The following is a 12,522-nucleotide window of genomic DNA, read 5'->3' on the forward strand; positions in this document are numbered from 1 at the left end:
CTGAAGATGTGAGGGAAAAGTCCTCTGGGTAAAAGAAAAAAGTATGCATAAAGCTCTGGGGGAAAGAAAAAAGAAAGAAGGATAAAAGAAAAGGAAAAAAGATCAGTGTACTGGAAAGTAGATGGAAAGGATGAGAGACGGGGAAATAGGGCAAGGGAAGAGACTAGAGAGACTTGCAAGGCAAGTCTTGAGACCTAACAGCTAGTTCTTGGAGAACTTTTTAAGTGATAATGAAGGAATGGGACTGTATCATATAGGTGGCATGGGACCATTAAAAAGTTTTACACAAGGGATTTTGCAAGATTTATAAAGATAACTCTGGCCTCAACGCAGATTGATAGAGAATATAAGGGAGGAGGCATGTTTGGAGACATTGATGATATTGTGGACTTTATGGCTATCTCCCCAACAATTATTCCTCTCTCATCTCATTTTTATAACAGCCATGAAGTTTGGTGGGTTTGAATTCACCCAGCTCCTAGGTGGACTCTGATGAACTTAGATGGAACAGGATAATCTCACCTCTTTCCAAAGAAACGGTTTCAGGAAGCAGGTCTAAGCTAATTGGCCCATGGCATTTCCTTGTCCTTGGTTGGGCTTAAGAATGATCCAATCAATGCAAAGATCAAGTGTTTTGTCTGGAATTCTTGGTCACACACTCTCTCTCAATCCAGAGAGAATGATGTCAACCTATGAAACCCTGAAGCCACTGCAGCCTTTTTGTTAACATGAGAGCAGCCAGCCTGAGTAAGAAGTTGGACATGGGAAAAGAGGAGGAGCAAAGGGAATCTCAGACAGATAAAACTAGAGCTCTGATCAATATTTGCATTTATAGTTTAAACTAGTATGAGTAACTTTTTCTGTTACTTGCTTGTTTTTGTTACTTGTAACTGATACAAATGATGGGGTCCATTTTGCAATCTGATTTTGGGGTATTTGTGGGATATCTTATTGGTGCTGCCAACTGACCATTTTTCTAAGTCACAGAGGCAGTGTTTTTCTCATCAGTGTGTGTGCTCTATATTTTAAGACTATAATAGACTATTAACCATGAATTTGACAAGTATTTTTGTTCAATTCTCTGTTCACTTTTATCATGGGTGTTGACATCCAAACACTTTTAATTTTCAGTTAGATAAATCCACTAATTACTTCCTTTATCAATTCTTTTTCAGAGAATCAGAAAGGATTTTGATATACTCTAGGCTGTCCAGAGACTGGATGGAACCCAGTGGGAAACCCAACATATTCCACTACTCTGACCACAGAGATTCATCATGGGTAAGCACCTTTTCCAATATAGGCCAATGAGAGTCCATTTCAGAACATTTGTGGGAACCACTGGGAAGCAAATATTCTCTCTCTCTCTGCTACAAATCCTCATCTGGTAGGATGGAAATCTAAACATGTTCATCAGTGTCTTGCTACCATTTGGGAAAAATCTGCTATAGAATGAGGTTCACACAAAGAAAAGCAGAACCAAAACATGACGAAAGAGAGACCAAGTCCTGATGACATAGCTTAAGAACAGCATCCCATCAAACCCAAACTTTTGGCCTTTTCATTACATAAGCCAGTAAATTCCCTTTTTTATTTACTTCAGCATGATTGCTTGCAACCTAAAGAATTGGGCAATGAAGAACATGGAACAGAATCTCACCCTGAGGTAGTTCTTTTAGAAGTTTTTTTTTGTTTTTTTTTGTTTTTTTTTTTTTTAAGATTTTATTTATTTATTTGAAAGAGAGAGATCTCAAGTAGGCAGAGTCAGGCGGAGAGAGAGGAAGGGAAGCAGGCTCCCCGCCAAGCAGAAAGCCCGATGCGGGGCTCGATCCCAGGACCCTGAGATCATGGCCTGAGCTGAAGGCAGAGGCTTTAACCCATTGAGCCACCCAGGCACCCCTTGAGGTAGCTCTTTTAAAGACTAAGACTTTCCCAACCATCTCTGCCTCAAAGCATCTTTGTCCAAGCTGCTCACATACCTTACCTAGAGGGGCTCTGTGTGCTCAGAACCCTGCCATTGTCCAGTTCAGCTCTGCTCCCTGATGGTCTCTGGATGACTGCTACTGGGAGGGGATAAACAAGGACAGCCTGAAAAAGAACAGGATAGAAGGATCAGAGGAGTAAAGATGCACACTTCTACTCACACCTTGGTCTCATCTCAACAGTACTTAACTTGTGACAGAATGTTGTGAACATCAAATGAAATAAATTATGTTGTGTGAAAGCATGCTTTAGTTTGAGACTTGTATTAGTTAGAGTTCTCCAGAGAAACACGATCAATAGAATATACATATTATATATAATATGCATAGCCTATTGGTTTTATATGAGAGAGATTTATTTTAATGTGATTGTAGGAACTAGCAAATATGAAATCTGCAGGACAGTCTGGAGACAAAATTCTTTTTTCCTTTGGGAATCTTAGTCTTTTCTCTTAAGGCCTTGAACTGATTGAACGAGAGTGGGCCTCATCCTTGAAATGAAGGTTATCATCCAGAGGGTAATCTGCTTTATCCAAAGTTTACTGGTTTAAATATTAATAACATGTAAAAAAAATACCTCATAGTAACATTCATCCCACCTCATCAAAATGATTTCTAATGATTTGTTAGCTACTAACTCCGTTAGTTTCTTCCTCAATTTTGCTGAAAACACAAAAAAGTACCTCTTCTTATCTGGTTCCCCTCTAATGACAGGAAACAATAACAGAAGATCTCATACTCTTTCTTAACCCATAAAGGTGGTGGTTATCGATTTTTATAAACAGATCCTTATCTTTTGCTCTCCTCCCAGAATCTGTGAATGTTTCAGCTACTGCCTCGCTATTCTCAAGGCCCAACCCTACTTTCTGCTCTGATTGCCACATTCCTAATCCAAGGCCATTAATTCCATCACCATTTGGTGCCCACTAGCCCTCACTACTTTTTATTTTTAATTTATTTATTTATTTGTCAGAGAGAGAGAGAGCCCAAAATGGGGGAGCAGCAGGCAGAACAAGCAGAACAGGTAAAGGGAGAAGCAGGCTTCCCACTGAGCAAGAAGCCTAATGTGGAACTCGATCTCAGGACCCTGGGATCATGGCCAGAGCCAAAGGTAGTCGCTTAACCAACTGAGCCACCCAGGTGTCCCTAGCCCCCATTTCTTGACCAGTTCTTGCTTTCCTCTCTGGGATGAGCAATGTTTTTAATGCCCCAAATCTATGGGGTATCTGGGGGGCTCAGTTGGTTTGATGGCTGCCTTCAGCTCAGGTCATGATCCCAGGGTCCTAGGGTTGAATCCCACATTGAGCCCCATGTTGAGCTCTCTCCCCTCCCCACGCTGCCACTGGGCTCTCTACTCAGGAGGGAGTCTGCTTCTCCCTCTCCCTCTGCCCCCCCACACCATGTCCTCTTGCACATGCTCTCTCTCAAATAAAGAAATAATTTTTTTTAAATTCCCAAGTCTATTTCCTGCAGTTGCCCATCAAGAACATCCTTAAATGTCCAGTTTCTCTTAATTTATTGGTCACTATTGATGCCTTTTTTTCCTAAACTGTGGAACCTCATCCAAAATGGTACATCTGTAACCATCAGTTGAACAATGGCTCAAATCCTTCCAGCTAGGAGTCTTTGCATCTAGATGCAAGGACGCCTCACCCAGCCAGGCACACCTACCGAGGAGGGAAGAGGCACACAGCAACTCTGGAGTGTCCCCTACAATACACAGGGTGTGTTTTTCTCACTTCTCAGCTGAAGGAGACGCCCACCTGCTGCTAGGGTCTCAGAAGGCACACAGCTCTTGGCAGGAAATAGAACCACTCGCTCCCTCCTTCACCACCCCCCCCTTTTTTAAAAGATATATTTATTTATTTGAGAGAGAGAGCATGAGTACAAGGGTGAAGAGAGGGGCAGAGGGACAGGGAGAGACAATCTTAAGTGGACTCCCCACTGAGTGAAAAACCCAATTCAGGGCTCTATCCCACAACCCTGAGATCATGACTTGAGCCAAAAATCAAGAGTCGGCCACTCAAATGACTGAGCCACCGAGGCACCCACCCCCCAGCCCCTTTTCAAATAAATGTTAACTGAGATTGTTCAAGACAGAGGGCAGTGTCCTGAATTATCACTGAGTAAGCACTCAGTACCTTCCAAAGTCAGCAATTTTCCCATTTACTTTTACTCATTTCTCTCCAGCACAAATTCTGTGGTCTGCACAGGCCCATCAGTTGTCTGCATGGGTTACATTCCTTCAGAGAGAGACAGGAAAACTCAGAACACAGGTGTCCCCCTCCCCCTGCCAGTACCCTCCTCCTTGCAGAGAGTGCTCTGCCCATTCTCCAAATCCTAAATCAGAGTTCTCAGCTCAACCTGTGAACCTCCTTGGATGGAGTGGAAAGGCATTTATTTTACCTAATATGTCTCCCACACAGTTTGACTGAAGCCAGGAGGCAGAGCCATTAAAAGATTCTGCTTTGGGGCGCCTGGGTGGCTCAGTGGGTTAAGCCTCTGCCTTCGGCTCAGGCTATGATCTCAAGGTCCTGGGATCGAGTCCCGCATCGGGCTCTCTGCTCAGCAGGGAGCCTGCTTCCTGCTCTCTCTCTGCCTGCCTCTCTGCCTACTTGTAATCTCTCTCTGTCAAATAAATAAATAAAATCTTTAAAAAAAATAATAAAAAAATAAAAGATTCTGCTTTTAGTGAGTTCACCATCACCAAGGAAAACCAGCATGATAAATGACCCTATATCTGCTGTGGTGCTGGTTATATCAGAGTCAGCACAGCCCAGGAAACCAAGCTTCCAGCCTCTCTGGGAAGAAGGCTGCAAAGCAGGAAGGAAAGAGGTACTGCCCTTTAGGAGTTGAACCTAGACCGAAATTAAAGGCTGAGTGGAAGCTGTCAAGGAAAAGTAAAGGTGTTGTGGGAAACAAGAAATTCTGAGCAGTGAGAGAATAAGGCAAACTATCTAAAGACCTCAGGACCCAAGGGAGGACATGATAGTAAGCTCCCTAGCTTTGTGTTTTGTCTCATATATCCTCACCAAGAGCTAAGAAAACTGAAAACTCAAAAAATTAAAGAGCACAGACAGGAAAACAAAAACAAAAACAAGAAAAGGCTTTTCTGTCTAACCTAAGGACCAGGAAAAAGGCAGCCTACCAAGACAGAAAGTTTTAAATAATGACTTTACTTTAGCACCACACCACAGAAAACACACTGGCCCCACTCCTACTCATGCCAGCAAATGGGAGTGGGGGATCCTAGACTTTGACCCTCCTTGTCTGAAACAAGCTTTATCCTCCAACCCCCACATTCTGTGGTATTAGTGGAGATCATCTGGGATCCGGACTGCTGCTTCCTCCCTACTGGGGTAGTGTTGGTGGAGGTCTACTGGAGACTTCTGCCACTGCCTGGTGATAATGATGCCACCCACTTACTGTGTGTCATTGAAGTTCATGAGGGGAGCAGAACAAGGCCCTCCCACCTCCTGTGGCCAAAGGAATACCAGTGGAAGGATGGTGGGAGCCAGAACTCAACAAGCATAGCCAACAGCAACAAGGAGTGTCCCTCCTCAGGTGCCAACAAAGAACAAGTAAGGAATCTGGGCTTCTACCTTCACCAGCTGCAATACCACCCCTTCCCTTGCTTGAGTGGTATCAAGTGGAGGCCAGCTGAAATAGAAGGCTTAATTAGAATCTCATAAAATGTACCCCAAATGTCCAGGTTCCAATAAGAAATCATTTACCATATCAAAAACCAGGAGGTCTCATACTGAATCAAGACTGTCAACACACAGATGTCAAAATATTGCCAACACACAGATGTCAAAAACATTGGAATTATCTAACAAAGATTTTGAAGCAACCATCATAAAAATGCTTCAATAAGCAATTACAAGCATGCTTGAAACAAGAGGGAAAAAAGTAGAAGTTTTCAGCAAGGAAATATAAAGTTTTAGTAAATAAATAAAAGATATAAAGAAGAACCAAATGGAAATCTTAGAACTAGAAAATACAATAACCAAAATTTTTAAAAACAAAAAACAAAAACAGTGGATAAGCTTAGCATCAGAATGGATGAGAAAAAGTAAAGAATTCATGAACTTGAAGACAGAACAACAGACAAAAACATTAATTAATTAATTAATAATAATAGAGATCCAGGGACATGCAAGACTATAAGAGATCTAATAATCACGTCATGGAAGCCCCAGAGAAAAAGTAGAAATAGGGAAAGTTTGTAAAAGTACTTGAAGAAATAATGGCTGAAAACTTCCCAAATTTAGCAAAGGACATAAATCTACAGATTTGAGACACCAGAAACTCCAAATGGGAAACCTAACTGTAAGACATAATGCTATAAAATGTTTGTGGAAAAAAAATAAAAACCTAGAATGATATCTTCAGAATCAAGGGCTAAGCAAAGGGTTCTCAGACTTGACACCAAAAGTGTAATCCATAAAACAAAAAAATCAATATATTGGACATCATCAAATTGTAAAATTTTTTTGCATTGAACAACTGCGAAAAGGATAGGACAAGCTAGATGGTGGGAGAAAATATTTGCAAACCTCATAGCCAACAAGAGACTGAGAGCAATAATCTATTTTTCAGACTCAAAATTAACAGTAAAAATGCAAACAATCCAATTAGAAAGTGGGAAAACCATGTGAAGGACATTTCATTAAAAAATATATACAGAAGACAAATGAGCACATGAAAAGATGTTCCACGAGGTTCACCATTAGGGTAATACAAATTAAAACCACAATAAGATACTCTCCTATATCTATCAGGTTAGTGAAAATAAAACACAGTGACAAACCAATACTGGCAAGAATGTGAAGAAACTAGATTACTCGTGCATCACCTGTGGTGTAGACACTCTGGAAAACAATTTATAAGGTCTTTAAAAGCTAAATGTACAGCTACCATATGGCCTAGCAGTTGTACTCCTAGGAATTTATCCTAAAGAAATGAAAACTTATGTTCACACACACACATTAAAAAAAAAAAAAAAAACAAAAAAACCTGTGCACAAACGTTTATAAGAGCTTTATTTGTGAAAGCCAAAAACTGGATACAGCCCAGATATTCTTCAACAGAAAAATGGTTAAAAAAAAAAAAAAAAAAAAACTTTGGTATATAATACTATCATGGAGTCCTATTCAGCAATAAAAAGAAATACAGGGGTGCCTGGGTGGCTCAGTCATTAAGCGTCTGCCTCTGGCTCAGGTCATGATCCCAGGATTCTGGGATCAAGCCCTGCATCAGGTTCTCTGCTCAGCAGGAGGCCTGCTTCTCCCTCTCCCATTCCCCCTACTTGTATTCCATCTCTCGCTATCTCTACCTCTGTCAAATAAATAAATAAAATCTTTAAAAATAAGTAAATAATAAAACTAAATATAAGAGACAACTTGGATGAATCTCTAGAGAATTATGCTAGGTGGAAAAAAGCCAATCCCAAATGTGTACATATTTTATGATTCCATTTATGTGATATTCTCAAAATTACAAAATTCTGGAAATGGGTAATAGATTGGCAACTGCCAGAGGTTAAGGATGGGGTGTTGTTCTTAATGGGATCTCTGTGGTGGGGAAAATACTTTGTGTCCTGATGGTCAATGTCAGCTTCCTGACAGATACGGAGATACTGTTGCATAGTATTAAGATGTTTCCCAGTTTCCTGAAACTGGGAAAAGGAGTCTTTCTGTGTTATTCTCTACAACTGCATGTGGATCTACTACTACCTTCAAATAAAAACTTAAGTCAAAAAATAAAAAATATTGGGACACCTGGGTGGCTCAGTCAGTTAAGCTCAGTGGGTTAAGCCTCTGCCTTTGGCTCAGGTCATGATCCCAGGGTCCTGGGATGGAGTCCCACACTGGGCTCCTTGCTCAGTGGTGAGCCTCCTTCTCTCTCTGCCTCTGCCTGCCACTCTGCCTGCTTGTGCTCTCTCTCTCTGACAAATAAATAAATAAAATCTTTTTTAAAAACGTTAAACTGATGGAAGAAAATTATAAAGCATTAATTCTAAAAATGCCTCTTGACACCACTTCCCTGTTCTATACTACAGCCCACCTCTAAAGCCAGAAAAATAGGGCTGATAGCAGAGGGAAGTAGGCAGCCAGCAGACCAAAGCCAGGAAGGATCTAGAAGAAGGAAACAGACCTCAGCCCGGAGCTTAGAATTCAGACTGATCCCAGCCTAGAAGGAAGATGGAAGTCCAATTAACCTGTGTTCTCCTTCATAGAAAAACTCTTTCCAAAAAAAAAAGTTTTCTTTTCTCTTTCCTGACTCCTCTTTCTCTCCTTCCATGCTGTCTTAAATGCATTCCAATCAAACTTTGCTCACATGGTTTTACCAAAGAGCTCTGAACAAAATCATTCACTCCACCCTTGAAGCTTCTTCTAGCTGGCCAAAGAATTAAATTAACATGAGACTGATCAACAGGAAAAAAGAACAGAGTTTAATTATGTGTACACAGAGACCCAATCATGAAATTGAGACCTAAAGAAATGACCAAGGCAGGCAGCTTTTATAATTTTTAGATAAAGAAACATAAATTTAGGGAGGAATTGACAGGACAAAGAATACTTATGTTTGGGACTTCAATTAGCAAGAAATTTTAAGCAGAATTTGGGCTGGGGTAATAAATTAGTAAAGTAACAAGATTTGTTTATATAAGCTTCTTCAGCCCTAAATTTCCTGTCTCTGACGATAAGGCTGTCTCTCCACCTGCTGGTGAAGGGAGGGTACCTTTTACGTGGGAGTTTATTTTCTGCTTTCTAGAAACAAAGCAGGAGTCAGAGTGTTCTTTCTGCATTTGCTATTTCTTTTTTTTTTTTTTTTAAGATTTTATTTATTTATTTGACAGACAGAGATCACAAGTAGGCAGAGAGGCAGGCAGAGAGGCAGGCAGAGAGAGAGGAGGAAGCAAGCTCCCCTCTGAGCAGAGAGCCCGATGTGGGGCTTGATCCCAGGACCCTGGGATCATGACCTGAGCCGAAGGCAGAGGCTTTAACCCACTGAGCCACCCAGGCGCCCCTGCATTTGCCATTTCTTAAATGATTTTATTTTTTATTTGTTTTCTTTGAGAGAGAAATGAGAGTGAGCACACACAATTGGGGGGCGGGGCAGACGGATTGTGAGAGAGAGAATCCTCAGACTCCCTGTTGAGCTTGGAGCCCAACCTCAGGCTCGATCCCACAACCCTGAGATCAACACCTGAGTCAAAATCAAGCATTTGATGCTCAACCGACTGAGCCACCCAGATGCCCCTCTTAAGTAACTTTAATGCAAAATAACCAATATGCCAAAGTGGTTCATTTCTTTTTTTTTTTTTTTAAGATTTTGTTTATTTGACAGAGAGATCACAAGTAGGCAGAGAGGCAGGCAGAGAGAGAGGGGGGAGCAAGCTCCCCGCTGAGCAGAGAGCCAGATGTGGGGCTCGATCCCAGGATCATGACCTGAGCCAAAGGCAGAGGCTTAACCCACTGAGCCACCCAGGTGCCCCCAAAGTGGTACATTTTAGGGTGGTCTGCCCTCGGCACCCATGAGAGAGATTGATGATAAATCTAAGAAACTGATATAATATGATGCAAACAGAGCTGATCATCATGATATATAGTAGTAAGCCAGAGCAGTTAAAATATTTCTGTACATCTACCCTAAAGCTTAGGTACCTCCTAGCTGCCCTGATTTTCCCAGGAACACCACCTGCCCCCATCTCCCTATGACCCTAAAGGATTGATACTAGCCCAGCAGGGGTCTCTAGGGTCTATACTCTATTCCATACCATATTTCCATACCTATAGCATGGGTTGATAAATATTTTGAATGTCCTTCCTGCTAGGAAGATGGTAAGTGCTATAGAAATGAAAAACAGAGCAAGGCAGTTTGATAAGAACTGTGAAATTTAATTGAATGATCAGAATTAAGTCTCATCAAGAAGGTGGCATTTGAGCAGAGATCTGAAGGAAAGATGGGAATGAGCCTTGCAATTATCTGGAAGGAAACTGTCTATTTAGAGGAACAGCAAAGGGGGCAGAGGAGCAGGAGGTGAGAGCAGTATAATAGTGGGGTGCCACATCCTGGTAGACTTCACAAGGGGTTTGAAACTGATGCTAGTGAGATGAGAGCCCTTGGAGAGTGTTCGGCAGAGGCAAGATGTGATCACAGATCTCTAGATACAGATGTAGGTGTGGATGACTTTAATGAAATATAATTTATATATCATATAATTCAATCAGTAAAGTACTTTCCTGCTTTATAGTATATTCACAGAATTGTATAGCCATCACCAAGGTCAATTTTAGAACATCTTCATCATCCCAAAAGGCAAGCCCTTCCTTTCAGATGTCACCTAATCCTTTCACCAGCCCTCACCCCAAACCATAGTAATCACCAATTACTTTCTAGCTCTATAATATTTGCTTCTTCTGGACATTTGGAACAAATGGGATTGTATGATAAATGCTCTTATATCACTGGCTTCTTTCACTTACCCTACTGTTTTCAGGATTTATCCATGTTGCAGCACATTTCAGTACTTCATTCCTTTGTATGGCCAAATATTCCATTGTCTGTATATACCACATTTTGTTTATCCATTCATCTGATAGTAGAATCCAAGGTTGTCTCCACTTTTTGGCTGTTAGGAATAATGGTGCTCTGAACATTCATATACAAGTTTTTTTTTTTTTAAGATTTTTATTTATTTTATTTGACAGACAGAGATCACAAGTAGGCAGAGAGGCAGGCAGAGAGAGAGAGAGAGAGGAGGAAGCAGGCTCCCCGCTAAGCAGAGAGCCCGACGTGGGACTAGATCCCAGGACCCTGAGATCATGACCTGAGCCGAAGGCAGCGGCTTAACCCACTGAGCCACCCAGGTGCCCTCATATACAAGTTTTTATTCGGGCTTATGTTTTCATTTCTGTTTGGCATATACTAGGAGTGGAACTGCTAAGTCAGCTGGTAGCTACATTTCACTTTTCATGAAACAGCCAGACTGTTTTTCTCAGTGGCTGCATTTTACACACCAGTCCTGAGGGTTCTTTCTTCACATTGTTGCTAACACTTAATCATATTTTTATACAAGTCATCATAGTGGGTGTGAACTGTTACTGCACTGTGGTTTTGATTTGCATTTTCCTGATGACTGATGATGTTAAGCATCGGTTCATGGGCTTGGTGGCTATTATTTCTCTTCTTTGGAGAACTGTCTATTCCAATCTCTCATGTACTTTTTTAATTGGGTCATTTGTCTTTTTATTGAGTCACAAGAATTCTTTATATATCCTAGATTTGCAAATATTTTCTCCCATTCTGTGGGTTGCCTTTTTGCTTTGTTGATGGTGTCCTTCGAAGCACAAAAATTTTTAATTTTGGGGCGCCTGGGTGGCTCAGTGGGTTAAAGCCTCTGCCTTCAGTTCAGGTCATGATCTCAGGGTCCTGGGATCGAGCCCCGCATCAGGCTCTCCGCTCAGTGGGGAGACTGCTTCCTCCTCTCTCTCTGTCTGTCTCTCTGCCTATTTGTGATCTCTTTCTGTCAAATAAATAAAATCTTTAAAAAAATTTTTTTTAATTTTGATGAAGGGCAGTTCATCTATTTTTTTTCTTTTATTGCTTATACCTTTGGTGTTGTAGCAAAGAATAGGTTGCCAAATCCAAGATCATGAAAATTTACAACTGTGTTTCTTTTTTCTTTTTTTAAATTTAATTTCTTTTCAGTGTAACAGAATTCATTGTTTATGCACCACACCCAGTGCTCCATATTTGCCCTCCATAATACCCACCACCAGGATCCCCAAACCTCCCACCCCCCACCCTTTCAAAACCCTCAGATTGTTTTTCAGACTGTTTAAAGAGTTTTGGCTTTTTTTTTTAACTCGAGATTTCCTTGGAGAGGAACAACTTGGGAGTCTTTTTATTTTTTATTTATTTATTTATTTATTTTAGATTTTATTTATCCCTTTGAGACAGAGAGAGTATGAGAGTCCTCCAACTTTTTCTCCTTTTTTCAAGATTGTTTTGGCTATTCTAGGGCTTTTGAATTCCCATATGAATTTTAGGATCAGTTGCCAATTTCTACAAAGAAACCAGTGGGGATTTTGATAGGGACTGCATTAACTCTATAGATGAATTTGGAAACTATTGTGATCTTACTAATATTCTGAATTATGAGCTGGGATGTTTTCCATTTATGTAAATCTTCGTTGATTTCTTTCAACTCTGTTTTGTCATTTTCAGAATATAAGATTTTGCATTTCCTTTGTTAAGTTTTTTCCTAAGTGTTTTATTCTTGTTGATGCTCTTATCAATGAAATTGTTTTCTTAATTTCATTTTTGGATTGCTCATTACAAATGTATAGAAATACAACTGATCTTATCATTGGTATCTTATCACTTCAGGGAACTCATTAATTAGTTCTAATAGTTTTTCAGTGTATATCTTAGGATTTTCTGAATATAAGATCTTGCTATCTGCAAATAGACTTAGTTTCATTTCCTTTCCAACCAGAATGCTCGTTAGTTCATTTTCTTGCCTGAC

The 12,522-nt window shown here is 40.6% G+C and overlaps 1 long non-coding RNA gene across 1 annotated transcript in view; it reads right to left on the bottom strand.

Annotated features, from left to right (window-relative positions):
- Positions 1-10,638, bottom strand: part of LOC131824351 (uncharacterized) — a 30,932-nt gene extending 20,294 nt beyond the window's left edge. Inside the window, exons 1-2 of the long non-coding RNA XR_009350837.1 lie at positions 10,478-10,638; positions 1,980-2,088 (exon numbers count right to left, since the gene is read on the bottom strand). This is a non-coding gene — a long non-coding RNA (uncharacterized LOC131824351). The remainder of the gene's footprint in view (positions 1-1,979; positions 2,089-10,477) is intronic.
- Between the last annotated feature and the right edge of the window lie 1,884 nt (positions 10,639-12,522).

Source organism: Mustela lutreola, chromosome 2, assembly GCF_030435805.1.
Source record: "Mustela lutreola isolate mMusLut2 chromosome 2, mMusLut2.pri, whole genome shotgun sequence".
NCBI lineage: Eukaryota > Metazoa > Chordata > Mammalia > Carnivora > Mustelidae > Mustela > Mustela lutreola.